Source organism: Schistocerca cancellata, chromosome 8 (assembly GCF_023864275.1).
Source record: "Schistocerca cancellata isolate TAMUIC-IGC-003103 chromosome 8, iqSchCanc2.1, whole genome shotgun sequence".
NCBI classification, from domain to species: Eukaryota; Metazoa; Arthropoda; class Insecta; order Orthoptera; family Acrididae; genus Schistocerca; species Schistocerca cancellata.
Window position 1 is genome coordinate 308,094,717 of NC_064633.1, and position 15,170 is coordinate 308,109,886.

The window sequence follows — 15,170 nt, forward strand, 5'->3', positions numbered from 1 at the left end:
TTGCTAGTCCCCTTTTGCTGTCCTCCTCACTCCATCAGCCGTTGGTTATTTTGCTGCCTAGCTAGTAGAATTCCTTAACGTTATCTAATTCCTGAACATCGAACTTGATATTAGGTTTCTCTCTGTTCTCATTCTCTTTACTTTCCTCTCATTTGCTTACTCTCAGGCTATATATTCTGTAATTAGACTGTTCAAACCATTCAGTAGTTCACCCCAGAAGTGGAACGGCATCAGCGAATCGTATCATTGATATCCCTTCACCTTGAATGTTAATTACAGTGCAGAACATTTCTTTTATTTACGTCGATGATTCTTCGATGTACAGATTGAACAGTTCTGGCGAAAGACTACATCACTGTCTTATACACTTTCTAATCCGAGCACTTAGTTCTTGGTGGACCACTCTAATTATACTCTCTTGGTTCTTGCGTATATTTTATATTATCCGTCTCTCCTTATAGCGTACTACTAATTTCCTCAGAATTTCGAACATCTTTCTCCATTTTACACTCGATTTTTCTTTAGCCTTGCTTTCATTATCAACCGAAACGTCAAAATTCCCTCTCTGGTGCCTTTACCTTTCCTAAAGGCAAACTTGCACCCATGGTCTAGGTGTAGCGTCTTTGATTGATAATCAAAGCGTCCTCTTTCCTGTATCGACAAATTCTACCCCTTAAACATTAATTATTAATTACCATTGGCGGCCGAAGACTTTCGCACTAAGAAATCGCCCTATTTCTGCTAAAGGCCTTATCAAACCAGGCGGAGGAGTCGACAGATGTTAAGGGCACTCTCTTGTCCATGGGGTGAGAAATTGCCCTTAAGGGCGGAGGAATCAGGAATGATTAGCGGCCTGAGGATTCAGAAGACAATGGAAGCCACTGCACTAAAGGCACATAAAGAGTGTCCACAGGACGTGTGGTCTGTAATTGAAAATGTGTCATGATGATCTCTCCATTGGCATAAGATTCCTGAATAATCACCCACACTAATCTCCGGGAGGAGACTGCCACGGGGGAGGTGACCATGAGAAAAAGATTGTATAACCAACGAAAAGATAACGTTCTACGAGTCGTGGCGTGGAATGTCAGAAGCTGAGCGTGCTAGGGAAGGTAGAAAATCTGAAACGGGAAATGCAAAGGCTTAGTCTAGATACAGTAGGTGTCAGTGAAGTAAAATGGAAAGAAGGCAAGGATTTCTGCTCACATGAATGTAGGACAATACTAACAGCACCAGAAAATGGTCTAACAGGAGTAGGATTCGAGATGAACAGGGAAGTAGGGAAGAGAGTGTTTTACTGTGAACAGTTCACTGATAGAATTGTTCACATCAGAATCGACAACAAACCAGCACTTACTACAAGTATATAGTATATGGTACAAGTATAGCTATCACACCCGACAGACAAGAATTAACTGGTGAATTTGTAATGGATGTTTTTCAGAAAATCATTATTGGTTCTCTCCAAATGGGCTCTCATTAAACTTTGACAAAACACAGTATATACAATTCCACACAGTAAATGGAATGACCCCATTAATAAATATAGACTTCGATCAGAAATCGGTAGCTAAGGTAGAATATTCAAAATTTCTAGGTGTATGCATTGATGAGGGATTGAACTGCAAAAAAACACACTGAGGATCTGCTGAAATGCTTTAGTTCAGCTACTTATGCTATTAGGGTCGTTGCAAATTTTGGCGATATACATCTGGGTAAATTAGCTTACCACGTCTATTTTCATTCTCTGCTTTCGTATGGCATCATATTCTGGGGTAACTTATCATTGAGTAAAAGAGTGTTAATTGCATAAAAGCGTGTAATCAGAATAATTGCTGGAGCCCATCCAGGATCATCCTGCAGACACTTATTTAAAGAACTAGAAATCTTCACTGTAGCCTCACAATATATATATTCACTTATGAAGTTTGTTAATAACAATCCGAACAAATTCAAAAGTAATAGTAGTGTACATGGCTACAACACTAGGTGAAAGGATGATCTTCACTACTCAAGGTTAAATCTAACTTTGGCTCAGAAGGGGGTAAATTATGCTGCCACAAAAGTCTTTGGTCACTTACCTAATACCATCAAAAGTCTGACAGATAGCCATATAGCATTTAAAAGTAAATTAAAAGAATTTCTTAATGGCAACTCCTTCTACTCATTAGATGAATATTTGGATATAGTAAGTGGGTAATTTTCCAACCCCACAAAAAAAAACTAAAAAAATAATAAAAAATTTAAAATATTGACTGTCATGTAATATTTTGTCTAATGTGATATCTTGTATAGACACCTTTTATTAACCTGACACGTGCCACATCATTACGAAGTGTCGTATTCATGATCTATGGAACAAGTACTAATCTAATCTAATCAAATCTACAATCGCCCAGGTATAATGCCGATACGCAAACTAAAGATGAAGAGGCAGAGAAAGTGTATTATGACACTGAAATGGTAATACAGTACGTAAAATGAGATGAAAATCTAATAGACCTGTGGGACTGGAATGAAGTTGTAGGGGAAGGAGTAAAAGAAACGTTTAACAGGAGAACAGGGGAATATAGGCATGGGACAAGGAATAAAAGGGGAGAATGACTAATCGAGTACTGTGATAAATTTCAGCTAGTAATAGCAAATAGTCTGTTCAGGAATTACAAGAGGGGAAGGTATACTTGGAAAAGACCAGGTGGTACCGGAAGATTTCAGGTATATTATGTCATAGTCAAACAGAGCTTTCAAAATCAAATACTGGGTTGTAAGGCATACATAGGAGCACTAATAGACTCAGATTACAACTTAGTTGTGATGAAGAGCAAGATGAATCTTAAGAGATTAGTCAGGAAGAAGCAATACGCAAAGAAGTGGAGTACAGAAGTACTAACGAATAACGAAGTATGTTCCAAGTTCTCTAAGGCTATTGATTCAGTGAAACCAAATAGCTCTGGAGGCAGTACAGTTGAAGAGGAATAGACATCTGTAAACAGGGCATTTACAGACGTTGGAAAAAAGATACAGGTACAGAGAAGGTAATTGTGAAGAAACCATGGGTAACAGAAGAAATACATGAGATGATCAATGAAAGAAAGAAGTAGAGAAATGTTCCGAAAAATCCAGGAGCATAGATATACAGTCCACTGGGGAATAAAATAAACAAGAAGGACAGGGTAGCTAAGACGAAATGACTGCATGAAAAATTTGAAGAAATCGAAATAGAAATGATTGTTCGAAGTACTGACTCAGGAAAGTCAAAACGACTTTAAGAGAAATTAAAAACAAGGGTGGCAACATTAAGAGTTCAACGGGAATCCCACTGTTAAATGCAGAGAAGAGTGTTGATAGGATGAAAGAGTACATTCAAGACCTCTATGATGAAGGAAATTTGTCTGATGTAATAGAGGAATAAGCATAAGGTAGAAGGGATAGAAAACCCAGTAGTAGAATCAGAATTAGGAAGACCTTTGCCGGCCGTAGTGGACGACCGGTTCTAGGCGCTACAGTCTGGAACCGCGCGACCGCTGCAGTCGCAGGTTCGAATCCTGCCTCGGGCATGGATGTGTGTGATGTTCTTAGGTTAGTTAGGTTTAAGTAGTTCTAAGTCCTAAGGGACTGATGACCTCATAAGTTAAGTCCCATAGTGCTCAGAGCCATTTTGAAAGAACTTTGTAGAACTCAAGATCTAATAAGGCACGAGGGAAAGGTTTCATTTAATCAAAATTTCTAAAATGATTGTGTGGAGTGGCAACAACACGACTATTCACGTTGATGTTTAGAATGTATGAGTTTGGCGACATATCATCTGACTTTTGGAAAACACATAGTTTCGAAGACTACAAGTGTTGACGAATGTGAGAATTATCGCACAACCAGCTTACAACGCATCCAAGTAGCTGACAAGAATAATATACAGACGAATAGAAAGGAAAACTTAGGATGAGTTAGATGACGATCAGTTTCACTTTCGGAAAGGTAAAGGCAGCAGGGAAGCCATTCTGATGTTGCAGTTCATAATGGAAACAGGGCTAAAGAAAAATAAAGAAATTTGATAGGATTTTTCGACCTGGAAAGAGCGTTCGACAATGTCAAATGGTGCAAGGTGTTCGAAATTCTGGGGAAAATAGGGTAAGCTATAGGGAAAGATAGGTAATATACAATATGTACAAGAGCTAAGATGAAATAATAAGAGTGGATGACGAAGAACGAAGTTATTTGATTAAGAAAGTTGTACGACAGGGATATAGTCTTTCGCCCCTACTGTTCAGTCTTTACATCGAGGAAGCAGCGATGGAAATAAGAGAACGGTTCAAGAGTGGAACTAAAAGGTGAAACGATATCAGTGGTACGGTTCGCTGATGACATTGCTAACCTGAATGAAAGTGAAGAACAACAGGATCTGCTGATTAAAATGAACAGTCTAGTGCGAACAGAATATCGATTGTAAGTAAATCGAAGAAAGACGAAAGTAATGAGAAATAGTAGAAATTAGAACAGCGAGAAAATTAGCATCAGCATTGATAGTCACGAAGGAGAAGAAATTAAGGAATTCTGCTACCTAGAACTAAAACTCCTCCCAAACAGGCCATGAAGGCCCAACGGTTCCGACCGGCCGCCGTGTCATCCTCAGCCCATAGGCGTCACTGAATGATGATATGTAGGGGCACCGCTCTACCAGCCGTATGTCAGTTTCCGAGACCGAATTATGCTACCTAGACAACAGAATAAACTATGAAGTATGGAGCTGGGAGGAATCCAAAAGCAGTCTGACACTGGCAAGAAGAGCGTTCCTGGCCAAGAGAAGCCTGGTAGTATGAAACATAGGCCTTAATTTGAGGAAGAAATTTCTGTGAATGTATGTTTGGAGCACAGCATTGTATGGTAGTGAAACATAGAATGTATGAAAACTGAAACACACTAGATTTGAAGAACTGTGTGATGATGAAAATTTGGTTGACTGATATAGTGAGGAATGAGTAGGTCCTGCGCAGAATCCGAGAGGTAACGATCGTGTGGAATACAATGACAAAGAGAAGGGACAGGATGATAGGACATCGTTAAGACCTGAAGGAATTACTTCCATGGTACTAGAGGCGGCTTTGGAGGGCACAAACCGTAGAGAAAGACAGAGAAGGGAAAAAAAGGCAAATAGATCATTTTCTAACACATCCTCAATTTTCTTTTCCACTCTTCTGTATATTATCCTTGTCAGCAACTTGGAGGCTTGAGCTGACAAGCTGATAGTGAGATAATTCTTGCACCTGTCAGCTCATGCAGTCGTTGGAATTCTTTGGAGGATATTTTTTCGAAAGTCAGGTGGTATGTCACCGGACACACACATTCTACACACCAACGTGATCTTTTTGTTGCCACTTCCCTCGAGGATTTTAGAAATTCTGATGGAATTTTATCTATCCCTTCTGCCTTGTTTGATGGAATTTTATCCATCCATTCTACCTTATTAGATCTTAAATCCTTAAAAGGTCTCTTAAATTCGGATTCTAATAGTGGATTAATTATCTCTTTTTAAATCGACACCTATTACTGTGTCCAGACTAAGCGCCTGCCACTCTCGCTTCCTGCGAAGCAGACCGGTACAGCGGGGCCCGGACCGGGTAGGGGTCAGCCTGGCCAGTCGTCCCGGAAACACAGACGCTTCCCAGAGACCACCAGGAGGCGTCCACGGGGCCGCAAGAGATCGCTACAGCAGCGGACCTTTTTCCTTCCGCTCGACACGTGACTGCAAATAGAGCCAGCCATATCCATGCACCAAGCAGTATTTAGCCTGTCGCAGGAGCCTGGAGGGGATCCATCCTTTCCCGGCGCCAAAACCACCTCCTCCCCAACACTCAATGTGGCTTTCGACCTTCCTTCTCTGCCGATGACCAACTCCTCCGCCTCACTCATCTCCTCTCCCTCCAGCTTAACTCCCGTCGCTCCGCCATTTTTGTCTCCCTCGACCGCGAAAAGGCCTACGACCGTGTCTGGCATCCCGGTCTCCTATTTAAACTCTAAACCTACGCCCTTCCTGTCAAGTACATCCGTCTGATGGCCTCCTTCCTCTCCCTCCGCCCCTCCTATGTTACCATCCATAATGCCAATTCCCACACCTTCAACCCCTCTGCAGGTGTGCCCCAGGGCTCCGTCCTCTCCCCTCTCCCCTACCTCCTGTACACGGCAGATATGCCCCAACCCCCCCCCCCCCTCCAGTGCACCTCTTGCAATATGCCGATGACACCGCATTCCTCGCCCTCGCTCCTGCCCTCCAACGGTCCCACTGCGTTCTCCAGAATCACCTTGATCTTTTTGCCACACGGTGTAACCAGTGGCTCCTGAAACTCAATCCTTCCAAGACCTAGGCAATCATCGTAGGTCGTACCACTCGCTTCTTCCGGCTCCTGGATTTGTCCCTTACTGTCTGCGCCCATCCTGTCTGCCTCACCCCACCCTCACCTACGTTGGCCTCACCATTGACCCTCATCTCTGCTCCATCCAATCCAAAGCCCACAACCGCCTGCGACTCCTCAAACTCCTCTCTGGCCAGACATGGGGGTTGCACCCCTCTACCATCCTCCACACCTACAAATCCTTAATCCATCCTATTTTTCTATTATGCCAGTCCCACCTGGATATCTGCCCCCCCCCCAAAGTCTATAAGTCCCTCCAGATCCGTGAGTGTCATGCACTCCACCTTGCCTTCCGTATAGGCCTCCCGTCCCCCCCCCCCCCCCCCGCGGATCCTCTATGACCTCATTCCTTTCCCCCATCTGCTTCTGTTCCTCGAACATATCCGAATATTCTACATCTCCCGCCACCTTGATCCGCCTAACCCTCTGGTTGCTCCTCTCCCGTCCCCACCCCCTGCCACACCTTTACTGTTGTGTCCCCCCTACCCTCCATGTCTATACCCTCCATCTCTTTTCCCAAAGAGGCTTCCATCAACTTGCCCTCCCAGGTGATGCCCTCTCTCCCTCCATATATCCCTTCTATCAACTCTGATCCCCACCACCCTCCTTTCCTCCGTCCTTTCCCTGGGCTTCCTCTCCCCCCCTTCCATCCTGTTTTCTCCCCACCAAACCTCTCCCTACCTCCCTTCGCCCATCGAGTCCTTTTGTATTCCCCTCCTCTGCCTTCCCCAATCCCAGTCGCGCCTGCCCAGCACCCCCCACCCCTCTGATGGGTCCTCATCCTCATTCGGCTCCTTTCCCGCCTCCCCCCTTCGCTTTTCCTCTCCCTCCCCCCCCTTTTTTTATTTTCCCAACATCTGTCCAGTTTCCCCCCCACCTGCTCTCGGATGTGGTATGTCACATATGCCAACTTCTTAGTGCAGTGTTCCAGTGACTGTTCAGTGTTGTTCGTCTTTCTCGTGTTGCGAACAGAAACCATACTGTCGCTAGGTGTGAATTTTATGTCTTTTGCGAACAGAAACCAGACTGTCGCCGTGTTTTTTAATTGTCTGTCTATTGTTTTACCTGTCTGCTTCGTATGTATTTTATTAGCATCATCATCCCTCTGTTCTTTGTTTTAAGTTCCACAATTTTTTTTCGCCATATTACTCTTTAAGTCTCCGATTTTATCGCCTGTTTTTATTATTTATTCTCTTCATCTTTTTAACAAAGTCTGTAGGCTGGAGAGCGGCATACTTAGCTGCTGCCAGCCCGCCCCCTGGGGGGAATTGAAATTCAATAAAGAAAATTAAAAAAAACCGTGAGGTTCAGTTCATGCCGAGCGAGCCCACTGGTGTCATCGTAGACGCCGCGTCATCGTCCACCGCCGCCAGCGTACCGGAGCCATCCTCGCAGGGCCTCTACTGGACTCGGACTCAGGTGACGGCAACGTCGAATCCGCGCCGCTCTTCACGAGACGCCCGGGGCTTGATTTGGTGAAGTTGTATGGTTACTACACACAGTTTATGTTTGGAAGAATCTCTGATTTAGTTAGTGATAGGCTTGGAGGATCAGTCCTACCCCACGAATATTGCTTTGTAAGTTTTGAAGAAAGACTTTAGTTTAAATAAAAACGCTATAACTCACACTCTGAGATTTTCCTATCCGCGGACGGCGGATATATTACCTATTTGTTCTTCTGTCCCATCAGGCAAATCTTTCCCCTCATAGAGGCCTTCAACGTACTGTTCACCCTAACCTCTCTCTCCCTGCTTTTAGCAGTGGAATTTGTCGTTGCATTCCTAATGTCACCACCCTTGCTTTTACTGTCAACGAAGGTTGTTTTGACTTTACTGTGTGCTGAGTCGGTCATTCCGACAATCATTCCTTTTTCGATTTCTTCACATGTTTAATGCAGCCACTTCGTCTTAGTGTGCCTGCGCTTACTATTTGTTCCATTCCTTGGTGTCTTGTATATCTGTGTTCTTGAATTTCCCTGAACGTTTTTGTAGCTCCTTCTTTCTTCGTTCATATGAAGAATTTGTTCTGTTACCCATTGTTTCTTCACAGTTAACTTCTTCGTACCTATGTTTTTCTTCCAGCTTCTGTGATTGCCCTTTTTAGAGATGTCAATTCTTCTTCGACTGGATCAAATGGCTCTGAGCACTATGGGACTCAACTGCTGTGGTCATAAGTCCCCTAGAACTTAGAACTACTTAAACCTAACTAACCTAAGGACAGCACACAACACCCAGCCATCACGAGGCAGAGAAAATCCCTGACCCCGCCGGGAATCGAACCCGGGAACCCGGGCGTGGGAAGCAAGAACGCTACCGCACGACCACGAGATGCGGGCATTCTTCTTCTTCGACTCTACTGCCTTCTGAAGTATTCCATATTGCTCTATCTATAGCCCTAGAGAACTTCAAGCGCACCTCGTCATCCCTTAGTACTTCGTATTCCACTTCTCTGCGTATTGGTTCTTCCCTTGTGATCTCTTACATTTCAGCCTGCTCTTGATCAGCAGTACATTTTGATCACAGTCTGTATCTGCTGCTGGCTACGCCTTACAATCCAGTATCTATTTCGTTATCTCTGTTTGGTCATGATGTAATCTAGCTGAAATCTTCCGACATCACCTGACCTTTCCGAGGTACACGTTCTCCTCATCTAATTCTTGAACAGATCTCATTTATGCTCCATGAATTGTCCAATGGGAAAGTGAGTGGGTAAGAAATCAAGGAGGCAGGTTTTGCTCTGTTTGCTTCATTCCTGATATATAATTACACAGATTTAAGATCTCTGTTAGCATTCTTCGCGTAAGAAGACTGAGGATAATAAGGGGAAGTGGCAATGTGCCGGACAGCGTTTGCGAGACAAACTTCTTATATTCCTTACATATAAATGCGGGAGCGTTGACAAACACACACCTAGGTGGACCTAATGCAAAAAATATCTTGCAGTCATGAAAAATAGACAACACGTCAGTTACCCTAGGGATGGGAATTAACCAATTAAATCCAGAGAAGCCATACACCAAAACAAGGATATAACGATTCCCCCCACAAATACGAGGGACAGGCCCCCACTTCACAATAACAAGCTTATCTATAGCACTGCTCTCCCAGTTTGGGTGCAAGGTACGCTTATATCGCAACTTTACATAATTCACAATCCTCCGCCAAACATGTAACATCCTTATATATGGAAGGCCAGCGTACATGCTTTCGGATCTTAGTACGAATTTTGTGAACATCCAAGTGCCTGCCCAGTAAGGAATTATGGAAGTAATAGAATATCGGTGGCACCAATTCCTTTGATAAATAAATCTTCAAAATCTTGTCGCCAGGTATTTCGTCCGAGTGCCTGAATTGGTGTCAGCCTCAAGTGTAGTGGGTTGGTGAAAGGTTTTGCCAAAGAAAACTTAGTATTCATATTGTAGTTAAAATTTGACCTACCCCTCTGCCCAGTTAACGCGAGTTTTCCCTCTTTGTATCTCTACTAATATGCTTTTTATCTAAGATCAGCCTCCCATCCTATTTGTTGATGTACTTGCTTGCGTGGGACTAACTTGCTTGCGTTAATCGTCCGCGCTGAGTGAAACGGTCGGTGAGAGGGTCACGTGGCCAGCAGCACAACTGCGATCAGGAAGGGACTCGAACACATCCGGCACGGTTGCCTGTATCTATTCTGGAAGGACTCAATCAGTACATTGTGCCTGTTCCAGTTGGTTCACGTCGCTAATTGACACAGTTGTTGTTCATTGTGGTTGGAAATTGGCATCACATGTAATGACAGAAACTTATTTGTTTTTCTTGTTCCAAGAAGTTTCTTACTGTATTGTCTGATGTTAAACCGTCTGGTCTGTTAATGTGTTGATTAATAGTTTCATGTACTTAATCTTCCCTTAATTATAATCTATTCTGACTCATATTTTCTCTAAGGCTGTATTACTGATAAAATCTCAGTTATTCTTAGAATTCAGATCTAGTTATTCTTTCTTGAAAAGTGCAACTTTTAATCCGGCTAGTGTGCTTAAGGGGAGGAACAATGGAAAGTGAATGTGTTTTGTTTCTTTTTTTTTAAGTAAACAATTTAATGTACAGTTTTATTCTGAGCGTTAGCCTTAAGGCTGCACATTTTCGCCTGTCGCCGCTGCTTCCGCAACTGACAGCAGTAATTCTCCTTCAATTTACATGTAATACACTACTGGCCATTAAAATTGCTACTCCAATAAGAAATGCAGATGATAAACGGGTATTCACAGGACAAATATATTATACTAGAACTGACATTTAATTACATTTTCACGCTATTTGGGCGCATAGATCCTGAGAAATCAATACCCAGAACAACCACTTCTGGCCGTAATAACGGCCTTGATACGCCTGGGCATTGAGCCAAACAGAGCTTGGATGGCGTGTACAAGTACAGCTGCCCATGCAGCTTCAACACGATACCACAGTTTATCAAGAGTAGTGACTGGCGTATTGTGACGAGCCAGTTGCTCGGCCACCATTGACCAGACGTTTTCAGTTGGTGAGAGTTCTGGAGAATGTGCTGGCCAGGGCAGCAGTCGAACATTTTCTCTATCCAGAAAGGCCCGTACAGGACCTGCAACATGCGGTCGTGCATTATCCTGCTGAAATGTAGGGCTTCGCAGGGATCGAATGAAGGGTAGAGCAACGGGTCGTAACACATCTGAAATGTAACGTCCACTGTTCAAAGTGCCGTCAATGCGAACAAGAGGTGACCGAGACGTATTCCCAATGGCACCCCATACCATCACTTCGGGTGATACGCCAGTATAGTGATGACGAATAAACGCTTCCAATGTGCGTTCACCGAGATGTCGCCAAACACGGATGCAACCATCAGGATGCTGTAAACAGAACCTGGATTCATCCGAAAAAATTCACGTTTTGCCATTGGTGCACCCAGGTTCTTTGTTGAGTACACCATCGCAGGCACTCCTGTATCTGATGCAGCGTCAAGGATAACCGCAGCCATGGTCTGCGAGCTGATAGTCCATGCTGCTTCAAACGTCGTCGAACTGTTCGTGCAGATGGTTGTTGTCTTGCAAACGTTCCCATCTGTTGACTCAGGGCCGTTGGGATACAGCACGGCGTTCCGTATTACCCTCCTGAACCCGCCGATTCCATATTCTGCTAACAGTCATTGGATCTCGACCAACGCGAACAGCAATGTCGCGATACGATAAACCGCAATCGCGATAGGCTACAATCCGACCTTTATCAAAGTCGGAAACGTGATGGTACGCATTTCTCCTCTTAACACGAGGCATTACAACAACATTTCACCAGGCAACGCCGGTCAACTGCTGTTCGTGTATGAGAAATCGGTTGGAAACTTTCCTCGTGTCAGCACGTTGTAGGTGTCGCCACCGGCGCCAACCTTGTGTGAATGCTCTGAAAAGGTAATCATTTCCATATCACAGCATATTCTTCCTGTCGGTTAAATTTCTCGTCTGTAGCACGTCATCTTCGTGGTGTAGCAATTTTAATGGCCAGTAGTGTATTTCGCAGCTGTGGGATCTTCGTGGAGGAACAGACATCACACATTAAAATAATTGATAAGCCTGGCTGGGAAAAAGATGCACTTTCTTTAGTGCGAATGCTCAAATACGTCCGACCTCCTGTGGGAATCTCTAAATATAATGGACGGGGATTTAGGATAGGTGGCACGCGGTGGGTGTGTGGTTCGGCCGTAAAGGCTTGCTCAGATATTCTGTGCAGTTGCGATAACGCTGTGTTCCAGATGGCGCAGTGGGTACCGTACCTGTCCAGTAAGCCAGAGATACCGGGCTCGAATCCCGGCCCGGTGCAAATTTTCGCTCTTCGTCGCTGATTGCGCTTACTGAGCCACTGCAACTGACGGCAGCGATCCCTCTTCAATTGACATGTAAAAATGATATCTTAATATGGTTAACGCCCAAACCACGTCTATGGGAAATTAGAGTTACTTGAGAGCTACATTACCAGTTACGCGATTAAGGGACAAGAAAGATCGTATGTATTCTCGATGTGAGAGAATCAGAGTTTACTCGCATAGCTGAAAAGACTTCAATCAGCAATCGATCAGCTGTATATAACATGATTGTCATGCACAGCAAAATGTAGAATGTATATGGAGAACAGCAGCTATAGTCCTATTAACCAATGAAGTTACAGCTCGCTATCCAGCTTATACAGGGTGAGTTAGTAACTGCTGCCACTACGAATAACTCCGAAAGTTTGAAAGGAGATGTAACCTGATAGTCAAGGGAAGGCAGGATTCGGTTTAGATTGTCGACGGGGCCGTATTCAGTTACTATTGGCTGCATTTTACAGTTACACACATTTATTTTTAAAACATTAATTCCAGACTCAACAATAAATATAAATACACCACATGTTGTTAATGAAGGAATAACAACTGTGTAAATAAGTGTTTTCAGTGCGTTAGAGTCTAGAAAATCACCATAAAATACAGATACAGGTAATGTTTAAGAAACAAACAAGCCACTGTAATCATGGTTGAAGGTCTTATACACTAAGAATGGCAATAAATTAAGAATGTTTAAGAACTCGCCGAGATTACAACTTACAGGTATTGAAATATTTAAGTTAAGTGGCCGCAAACACAGCACAAGGTATAAGACGCCAGGAATGGCAGTAAATAAGGTTTTAAGGCGTAATGCTAAAATACAAATATCAAATTATTTTTCAAAGCAAAGGCCTTACACACCAGGAACGGAAATTGTATAAAAAATTTTGAAACCTACTATAAAGCAGCAAATACAAGCAACGGTTAATTAAACGAAACAAGCAACTGACAACCAAACGGGTGAAATAAGATAATGGTAACTTTGTAACACAACCCTTACACTGTTAGATTTATTCCAGAAGGCGACCGGAACTATTAACTAGTCATAATAACCTTTAATGTAGGCGTTAAATGGTATGGTAACAAATAATACAATAGTAAAACACAAGGACCAGTCACAGACTGTGCTCCAGGAATCAGCCTCTGAGAAGGTCCGGCAACAAACACTTTCACGAGTGATAAGATAGGCAGCCAGGAGTTGCATTCACTTCACCACATGGTATCTCAGACTAGTGGCAGTCTAACGAATGATTAATGATAATCTTGCTGAAGCTACCTGACGTCCAATAAACCAATTTCATGCATGGAACAACACGTCAAAGCCGAAACCGGTGGTCCGCACTACGTCCCCAGAATACTGTGCTTAGTGGGCCCAGAACGAGAAAGGAATCACTACCACCAGAGGCGAAGTAGAACCAACGGCCTACAATTAAGAAAGCTGTCAAAACTACACGCCTTACCGGACAGCAGCGGCAAGGCGAGGAAACGTACACTGCCGTTGCATACACTAACCACCGGGGCAGGTAACTGGGGTGTTAGCGGCCACCAGGCAGGAAAAATATCGCTAATTGAACTTAACAAGCTGTAACAAGCTGAAGGCAGTGAATAGTAACAAGATGTCGAGGAAAGCTAATCAGATCCGCTTTCCCCAAGCACTCCACTTGCTGCTCTTCGCCTCGGCGACACTACGAGCAACAACACGAGCCCAAGTCTCTGGAGAATCTCAAGGTGTCACAATGGTGGATATTTCTCTACTTGAATTGAAATGTTCTTATCTTAAAGCCTGCAGGATCTGGTTTACAAAGAGGTCGTGCACCCTTGTGACCACAGCCCTTCCATCCAGCAGTCCACGCACGCCGCCAGTGGTCCCGGCGTGTTCCCGCACTGTGTGGATCTAGCTCCTCCTGAGTCCCCAACCGAACTGCCACACTCACACGACACGGAAAAATAACGACGTCGCCCCAAACATAGGGCAACAGTTACAACATTTCGATAGCCGCCGCTGCTGCCACCAGCGGACAGGCAACGTTGCAAAACGAGTGGCACCAGTCAAGACGAGAAGAAGACAAACAACCGCAACAATGCCAACTAAAGGACACGTTGTGGCCTCCAACAGAGGGTGGGAACCAACAAACAGCACCATCGCGAGGCGCAGCAAGGCTCAGGAGCTGAAAAGTTTGTGGGACAAAAGTTGCATTACACAATGGGGGCCACAACATGACGTTGGTTTTTTGTTGCTAGGTGGGGTCGCTTCAGAGATGTGAAGGCAAATTTGTTTTTTTTTAAATAGGATGCTATAGTTTGATACTTATTTTGTGATAGCAGCTATCGAGACGAATCCTATTATGTGTAAGGTCTTTGAAGGTCAACGAAGGTCACAAAAATGGCATGAATATCCATTTACATATGGTGTTCGAAGTGATTACCATTGGTATCAATGCAGTGCTGTAGTCTTCTTATCATGGGTTGACTGGTAATCCTTATCACACCAGCTCTTATCGAAGCACCTAGCAACAAAAAACTAATGTCATATCAGGGTCCCCATTGTCCCATGCAGCATTTGTCCCGCAAACTTTGCAGCTACTATCAGACTTTCGGCATTATTCTAGGTGGCAATAGTTAATGAAGCCGGTGTCACTACAGACGGAATATTCAACAGTCGTGTATGGACGGTGGGTTATAAGTTGGTGTTTTTTCCTTCCCACTTAACAGCATCATCGCACACTGTGCTCCTGAGAAATATACTCCTCACGATTCAGGAAGATCTCACTCCACGCGGGCGGTTGCAACTAATAGCACATGTTTCCGATGCTTTTTTATGGTTAGATAACAACATACAGGTTTTTGTTAATTTCTCTTTTTCGGCTTATTAGGCCATCTTCAGGAAACAGCTGAGTA